The sequence below is a fragment of the Euphorbia lathyris genome, chromosome 5 (genome assembly GCF_963576675.1).
Source record: "Euphorbia lathyris chromosome 5, ddEupLath1.1, whole genome shotgun sequence".
NCBI lineage: Eukaryota > Viridiplantae > Streptophyta > Magnoliopsida > Malpighiales > Euphorbiaceae > Euphorbia > Euphorbia lathyris.
In genome coordinates this window covers 94,719,952-94,729,146 of record NC_088914.1, presented here as the reverse complement: position 1 = coordinate 94,729,146, position 9,195 = coordinate 94,719,952, and the positions used below count along the sequence as shown (strand labels likewise).

General features: G+C 37.6%; 1 non-coding gene across 1 annotated transcript; it reads right to left on the bottom strand.

Annotated features, from left to right (window-relative positions):
• Window positions 1-5,305: 5,305 nt before the first annotated feature.
• LOC136231563 (small nucleolar RNA R71) lies at window positions 5,306-5,412 on the bottom strand. Its single transcript, XR_010689936.1, has one exon. It is a non-coding gene; the product is annotated as a small nucleolar RNA R71 (small nucleolar RNA).
• Between the last annotated feature and the right edge of the window lie 3,783 nt (window positions 5,413-9,195).

Sequence of the window (9,195 nt, the reverse complement as noted above, 5' to 3'; positions counted from 1 at the left end):
CCCGGCACCTCCAAAGCCTATGAGAAACCCGAGAAACCCGATGATGACAACTGTATTATTGCTTTGTTTGAATCCGATGATGTACTCACCAATACTATCAATGAAATGAATTCTGGTTTTTCTTACTTGCTTGATGTTGATTCTGATCATTCCATGCATTCTCATTCATATAACATGCCTACATTTGAAATCAATACAATAGAAATGTCAACTTTCAATCTTGGCACGGATGAAAATCCTAAATTTATACAAATTGCTCAAGAATTAACTACTGAAGAGAGGAAAGAATTTGAGAGAATAATTAAAAAATACGAAATAATGTTTGCTTGGACATACGAAGATATGCCAGGAATCGATCAATCAATCTTAACTCACCGTATTCCAACATACCCCGATGCTAGACCCGTGAAACAGAAACTCCGACGCATGAGGCCGGAATGGGCATATAAGATCAGAGAAGAAGTAAAGAAACAGTTAGAGGCAGGTTTTATCGAAGTAATCGACTACCCTCCGTGGGTCGCCAATGTAGTGACGATCACGAAGAAAGACGGTAAAGTGAGAATGTGCATCGATTATAGGGATCTCAACAAGGCTTGCCCCAAAGATGAGTTTGCATTGCCTCACATCGATGTATTGATTGACAGTGCATCATCCAGCATCTTACACACAAACGTGGATGGTTTCATGGGCTACATGCAAGTTCAGATGGCCGAGAAGCACAAATCAAAGACCTCGTTCACAACTGAGTGGGGGGACGTACTGCTATAGAGTAATGCCATTTGGTTTGAAAAACGCCGGGGCAACTTATCAACGAATGGCTACGGCACTGTTCCACGATATGATACATAAGGAAGTGGAAGTCTATGTGGACGACATGATGGTCAAATCGGAGACGATAGAGGGGCATTTCGCAACGCTTGAGAAGTTTTTGGCTTGAATTGCAGAATTCAAGCTGAGATTGAACCCGAAAAAGTGCTTCTTTGGTGTTTCATCGGGAAAAATCTTAGGCTACATAATCAGTAACAAGGGGATTGAGGTGGATCCCGATAAAGTGAAGGCCATACAGGAAATGCCAGCACCAAAGAATGAGAAAGAAGTAAGAGGATTCCTGGGGCAGGTTCAGTATATCAGTCGGTTCATAGCACGACTCACCACGATCTGTGAGCCGATCTTTAGGCTGCTACGAAAAGATCAACCCACGGTTTGGAATGATAAGTGGCAGCAAGCATTGGAGAGTGTCCGAAACTATTTGTCTAATCCACCGGTTTTGAGACCGCCTAAACTTGGAAAACCGCTTCTCCTATATGTAGCGATCGAGGAGCGATCAATTGGAGCAATGCTAGCCCAGGAAGGGGACACCGGTGAGGAGCATGCGATGTATTATCTGAGTAAGAAGTTCCTGGAATACGAGCTCAAGTATAATATGATCGAAAAAACATGTGTGGCCGTAGTATGGTTAACAAAGAAGCTGCGGCACTATTTTCAGTCTTACAAAGTGATCATTATTTCCAGGATGGATCCCGTAAAGTATCTGTACCGAACTCCGTCCCTGACAGGGAAGCTAGCCCGATGGTTGTTGTTATTGTCAGAATTCGACATCGAATATGTGATGAGAAAGGTTATCAAAGGAAGAGCCGTAGCAGAGTTTCTGGCCAATCAGCCTCTAAATGCGGAAGAGGAGGAGATAAACTATGATTTCCCCGATGAGCACTTGAACGCAATAGAAGTTATACCGTGGAAAATGTTCTTTGATGGAGCGGTTAACTCGAATGGAGCCGGGGTAGGAGTGCTACTTATCTCACCAGAAGGGGAAAGGATTCCAATGGCGAAGAAGTTGTCGTTCCCTCTCACTAATAATATGGCCGAGTACGAAGCATGCATCTATGGGTTAGAGTCACTAGCGGCACTGGGAGCGTCATATGTTGAAGTCTGGGGAGACTCAAAGTTAATTATCGAGCAAGCCCAAGGAAATTGGGAAGTAAGAGAAGAGAGATTACGCCCGTACCTAGATCAGCTAGGGGGGGTTAGCACAGAGGTTCGGTGAGTGTCGCTTTTATCATATTCCTCGAACGCAGAACTAAGCGGCAGATGCTTTGGCCACATTAGTGTCAGTATGGGATAATCCTCGGAACCTTGCCTCGAAGCCTTTGGTGTTGAGGAGGTCCCACAAACCATGCTATGAAGACATGATGTTATTGGAAGCGGATGAAAAGCCTTGGTATTTCGATATCGTGAACTTCATGAAAAGTGGAACGTACCCGGCAGAATCAGAACTTAGTGATCAGGCTGTGATTAGAAGCTTAGCTCAGCAGTTTGTCATCCACGATGATCTGCTTTACAAAAGGCACACCGATGGGTTACAATTGAGATGTTTAGACGAGGGAGAAGCCCCTGAAGCGATGGAGTCAGTGCACTCGGGAATTTGTGGGGCCCATATGGGAGGAGCAGTGTTGGAAAAGAAAATCATAAGGCAAGGCTTCTATTGGCTCACCATGGAAAGAGATTGCAATGAATATGCGAAGAAATGCCATGATTGTCAAATCCATAGAGATTATAATCACTTGCCGGCTATGGAACTGCACGTGTTGGCACCCATTTGGCCATTTGCAGCTTGGGGCATTGATATCATCGGTGAGGTGAGGCCTAATGCGTCAAATGGACACAAATTCATTGCAGTCGCCATTGATTACTTCACCAAGTGGGTAGAGGTAGAATCGTTTAGCAAGTTAGGATCTAAGCAGATGAGGAAGTTCATTGAAAAGCACCTAATCACCAGGTTTGGAGTGCCTCACCATATGATCACGGACAATGGGGTTCAGTTTCAAGGAGAAGTGAAAAGTCTCTTCCAGGAATACGACATTGAGCATCATAGATCCTCTCCATATCTCCCACAAGCTAATGGTGCAGTGGAGGCGGCTAATAAGAACCTTAAGTGGATTCTCGTTAAGACAGTGGAGTCACACCGGAATTGGCACGAACAGCTCCCGCTGGCTTTGTGGGCCTATCGCACGACCGTTAGAACATCTACTGGGGCAACGCCGTTCTCTTTAGTGTATGGGTGTTAAGCCCAAAATATACCTAAAATATCATACATAAATACGTTAAATTTACATTGAAATCGTGCTAATTATATTCATTTAGAATACTTTTACGTCTTTATATACTTCTTTGATGCAAGGTACTTAATTATTTGGTTAAATCCAAATAGGAGCGAAAACGGAGCAAAAACGGAGCTAAAATGGAGGAAAAACCTAAAAAACGTACCGAGAATGCATATCAGTCAGAAGAACGCTCAAGGAGGATGAAAAGCAGTCAAGAGACAGGGAAAATTCTCTCTGTCGCGACTGAGATTTTCATAATCTCAGTCGTGACTTACGGAAGCCAGCTCGAGAGAAAGACGAAGTCTTCAACTCGCCCCTGTATCCCCTGTCGCGATTGAGATTTTCGGAATCTCAATCACGACAGCGAACTTTTCTGCACACAAAACACATGTTTTAAATCAGAAAAACGCGTCTGTTCGTTCGGATAAAAGCGACCCTTCACCAGCGGACACGACCCATCATTTACAACCCTTCAACAACTATAAATAAGTGATCCATTTCAGAATTGAAAAGGTTGGAAAAAGTTAGAGAAATTAGAGAAGAAAGTTATTATGTTGAGTTTCTGATTCAGAAAAGAATCAGAAAGTTAGATTTCATTTCTGTGTAAACAAACTTGCTATACACAAGTTGTTATTAGATTAGTTATAAACACAGTATTAGTTTAGTTTCTAAGGTTGATCAGAGACAAGTTTTCATTCTGGTAGTGGACCTAGCAGTCTCTATTCCGAAGATCCAGCGAGAAGAATTGACGGCTGAAGCGCATGAGGTTTGACGCACCTACGGAGTTTGAGAGAAAGATTGTCAACCCGGATCTCAAAGTTTTCGTTACAATGCTATCCAAGTTTCTACTTCTCTGTTAACTTGTGAAAATTCACATTTCATTAATGATATACTTATTTATTCAATACATTCTTACTGTTGTTATTTTGATATTGTTCTGACAAAATGATTTTCAAAATGATAAATTGGTGTTTTTATTAAAACGTTCTATTCCATCTTATTCATATAAGAACTTTGTTGAACACTTGACAGATTTAGTTTTTATGGATGACATGATCTCTGATCGCGGCTTATCAGACATAAAATACTAGTTTGATTAAGGTAGGAATCACCTCAACATCAGGGGGATTTCTACGGTTCAAAGCCATTTAATTGAATAAATCGCTACATTGTTACATGTCCATAATCTTACAAAGTTGAAGTTGTTTTCTTTGCTTTATGAAAATAAGTTTTACACCTTCTATTTATTCCAATTACGGACGTATCTGTCTTGTAATCAAAATCCCAAGACAGAACTGTTCTCTTAACTCGATATAATACTTCTATCTAATCCTAATTTACCAAAACCAATTCCATCAATTAAATGTATTTCTTTTATTAAACCTAAACACGTGATTAAAACCGAGTTAAATAAAGTTTTAGTTAAAAAGCGTTCCCTGTGGGTTCGATATCTTTTATTACTACAAGCGTATCCCGTGCACTTGCGGAAATCGCTCAACAAGTTTTTGGCACCGTTGCCGGGGAACGCCAAAATTTTTGACAAAATTTTAAATTTTTCGTGTTTTATTTCGAATCTAGGTTTAAACATACTTATTTTAACTTTTATAATTTAATAATTTTCATTTACTAAATTATCTATTTTTCAAATTCTGTTTTGTAGGTAGTTTCGGTTCGTGCAAGATTTCAGGTTCATGTGCAGTTCTCGAAGTTCAGGCATTGTACCAGACCCTATAGACCCAGAAATTGAGAAAACCATTAGGAAGAACAAGAAAAACAAGAAAAACAAAAATAAGACCCCAGTAAAAACATATACCGAGCCAGAAAAAATGGCAGACCCACCAACACTTATGGATTACGCTAGGCCAGGTGTGGCCGGTGTGACCAATAGTATCGTTAGACCCAGAATCACCGCAAATCAATTTGAAATTAAGCCAGCTTTGCTTAATATGTTGCAAAATAATGTAACATTTTACGGGTTACCTAACGAAAATCCTAACACCCACTTAACAAATTTCCTTGAAATTTCTGATACTTTTAAAATCCCAGATGTGACTGCAGAAGCAATCAAACTTCGCCTCTTTCCTTTCACTTTGAAGGATCGAGCCAAAGAATGGTTAACTTCTATGCCAGCCGCAACTTTTGCCACTTGGGAACAATTAGCCCAAGCGTTTTTATCTAAATATTTCCCTTTAGCAAAAACCGCAAGAGTCATAAAAGAGTTAACATCTTTTTCTCAAAATGATAATGAGACTCTTTATGAAACTTGGGAATGTTTTAAAGAACTTCAACGTTTATGCCCACACCACCAATTACCCGCTGAACTTTTAATGCAAACATTTTACAATGGACTAAATCCTACAACTAGGGGTTCATTAGATGCTATGTCGGGAGGGCTATTTATGAAGAAAACATCAGCCCAAGCGAGAGAACTTTTGGAGGAAATGGCAATCAACAGCAGTATGTGGCCCGCGGAACGTGGACATATGCCGGGGGCAAAACCATCATCCTCAACCACATCATCAGTTAAAGGTATAGTTGAACTTGATCCAGTCGCGATGCTACAAGCCTAATTTTCTGCGTTATCGCACAAAATTGACAAATTTATGGCACCACGTGATACTAATGGTAATCCAATCCAAACAGATGTGGATTACGAAAATATGAGTGAGATCGAACATGTAAATTTTGTCCAAGGGCAAAACCAAACTAATAATCCTTATTCTAATACCTATAATGCTGGATGGAGGAATCATCCTAACTTTAACTGGAAAGATAACAATAACAATAATACAAGTGCTAATCAAAATCGTACCACTAATTATCAAAATCAGTCAAGAGATACGATTAGCACTTTATCTTCTAAAATCGACAAGTTTATAGATGCTATCAGTGGAAAAATAAGTAATCACGACGATGGTTTTAAACGGATCGAAAGTAAATTCGATCAGCTTATTAAAAACCACTCATCTAGCATCCATAATTTGGAGGTTCAAATTGGTCAACTTGCTAAATCAATTCCATCCCGAAAAGAGGGAAGTCTTCCCAGCCATACGGAAGAAAATCCGAAAGAGCAGGTGAAAGCTATTACTCTTCGTTCAGGAAAAAATTATCAAGGGCCTGAAATGCCCAAAGATGCAACATTACCAGGAACTGATTTACCAAAGTCCAAAGAAGATATCTTAAACACAAATAGTTCACCATTTGACACAAGTACCAAAACTTTTGTACCCAAGCCACCTTTTCCGCACAAAGTCCAAAATAAGGACTATGATAAACAACTTCTAACGTTTTTGGATAAATTTAAAAATTTTCACATCAATTTGACATTTATGGATGCAATCACACAAATTCCTAACTATGGTAAGTTTTTTAAAGGATTTGATTTCGAAGAAAATTAGTTGGGAAGGAATTTCATCCATTTCGTTAACTGAAGACTGTAGTTCAATAGTATCAAGTAATTTGCCCACTAAACTCAAAGATCCCGGATGTTTTACTATTCCGTGTAAATTGGGAGATATTGAATTCCCAAGTTGTCTTTGTGATTTAGGAGCAAGTATAAACTTAATGCCATTGTCTATTTTTAACAAGTTAGGTTTAGAAGAAGATATCAAACGTACCAATATGGTTTTGCAATTAGCGGATCAAACCACTAAGAGGCCATATGGTATAATTGAAGATGTTTTAGTCAAAGTCGATAAATTTATTTTTCCTACCGATTTTGTTATATTAGACTTTGCATATGATATAAATTGCCCTTTAATTTTTGGTAGACCGTTTATGAACACGGGACGCGCTCTAGTAGATGTGTCGGAAGGGAAGGTAGTTTTAAGGATAGGAGAAGATAAGGTCGAGTTTAATATGAACAAAGCGATGAAATACCCTATGGAGGAATTCGCTTGTATGAAACTTGATTTAGTCGAGGAATGTGTCAATGATGTTATTCAGAGTGAAGAAATAATTGAACCTATAATAGGTGAGGAATTAGAAGATAAGGACCCATAGCCTTTGATTCGAGAAGATGGACCAGTTCCGCCTTCAATTGTAACACCCCCTAAATTAGAACTTAAAGAGTTACCCAGTCATTTGAGGTACGCTTTCTTAGGCGAAGCCGATTCTCTACCTATAATTATTTCTAACAAATTAACAAACGATCAAGAAGAAAAATTGAAAGAAGTTGTTAGAAATAGGATAGGAAGTATGGGTGTTATCTTGCATTTTAATATAGTTTTTAATATATTTTAATTATAATAATCATACATGTTAAGATAGTTTTTAATATTTTTTTAATTGTTTTATGTTTAGTTTTGTGTTTCAAGAACTAATGCTTGTTCCATATGTTTTTAGGTATTATTTGGGGCAAAAATGCAATTATGGAATCATTATTCAAGTAAATAAAGTTGCACAGTTAGAACTCCTTCTAGTTGGTGACCTCGTAGCAGTTGAAGAATGAAGACTCGTGACTCTTTAAATAAATCCTTATTGTCATAAATTCCTTAAATAACTATCCAAGGAATGTTATGAAAGTTAAAGAGTCTTTTGAATGCTCAAGAAGGAGTTACACTACTCAATGCTCCCTTTAATTACATGAAAGTTAAAAAGTTGCAAAGAAGAATTCAACTCTCCATATGTTTAAGAAGTTAAAGCAAAGAATTCAATCCTCCATTAATCTTCTCTTTAATAGCATTAAAGTTGGAGGTTACAATGAATGCATGAAGGCATGTGCAACTATAAATACCTACATTGGGAAGCATGAAAGCAGACCTGGAACAATGGAACAGGCCTCACCACACTCTCTTAGCTCTCTCTTTTAGATTTTTTATAGTTTCTTTTTGTTCATTTTCTTTCTACCTTTGTAACTGATTCTAGTTTTATTTCAAAGTTTATTCTCCTTCATCTTTTCTTTTCTTTTCTTTAATTATGTTTTCTAGTTTGTTTTCTATTAAATTTCTTGTTTTCTTTCCATCTACCATGAACTAACTCCTCCATAGCTAGAGCTATGGCGGATCCTAATCGAAGTAGATGATTTACTTTCAATCCTATTTCAGGTTCATGATTTATTAATTAGAGAATTAAACTATGGAGCTTAATTTCCTAGTTAGATATCTGATCAATATTTAGCTAAATTACAATTAATGATTTTGGTTGACCGACACTAAGATAATTAATGGAACTACATAGTTTAGACCTGTGTCTATGCGGTGCGGTTTTTCAGGGTTTAGTTTCACGACTTAACTTTGGGGTTATTTCAGAGAACTTAATGCTTTCATTATACCTTTATTCTTGACTGGGCCAAAGCTAGGATAATTGTATGTGAAATAGGATTAAACTTGACTAGACCAAAGCTTGGTTAATTACTTTAGGAAATAATCACCGTCTCTAGATTAAAACTTAAGAACTTGGATAGGATTGAGTGTGGATTATATACATTAGGGTAGGTGAAGCCTTGCTCTAGTGATTTACATCGTATTTAAATTCATTTTATTTCCCTTCTTTATTTACTTTATTTAATTGTTTTAAATTTATTAGTTTAATATCACAACCAATTCAAGTTTTGATTGCTTAGATAATAGAAATTCACAAAAATCAATAGATATAAACACAATCCTCGAGGGAATGATACTCTACTTATTCTTTATTACTTGATCACGATGGGGTGCACTTGCCTTTAGTTTTGCACGATACATATTTCGTCCATCAAGTTTTTGGCGCCGTTGCCGGGGATTGTTTGTTTTATAATTTTGATTTAGTTGAAGTTCTATTAATTTAAGCATTTTTTTATATTTTGTTCCTTTTTATCTTTTTTATTTTATGTTTATTTTGCAAGGTGATGGACAAAAATAGTTATCCATGGTGGTTGAATGCTCCAACATTCAACAACCACTTAGAGATGCAAGCTCAAGCCAATGAGGATAAATTTTTGATGTTTATGAAGGATAACTTTCCAGATGTCTCTCTTCGCGATGCGGCATGTATACATTGCGGGGGTTTACATTTTGAACTGGATTGTCAATATCAAAATTCAAATCTTTATACACATTCTTGCTATATGGATGATCAATATGAGCTGCCTAGAGAAGAAATTTCAAGCACGTTT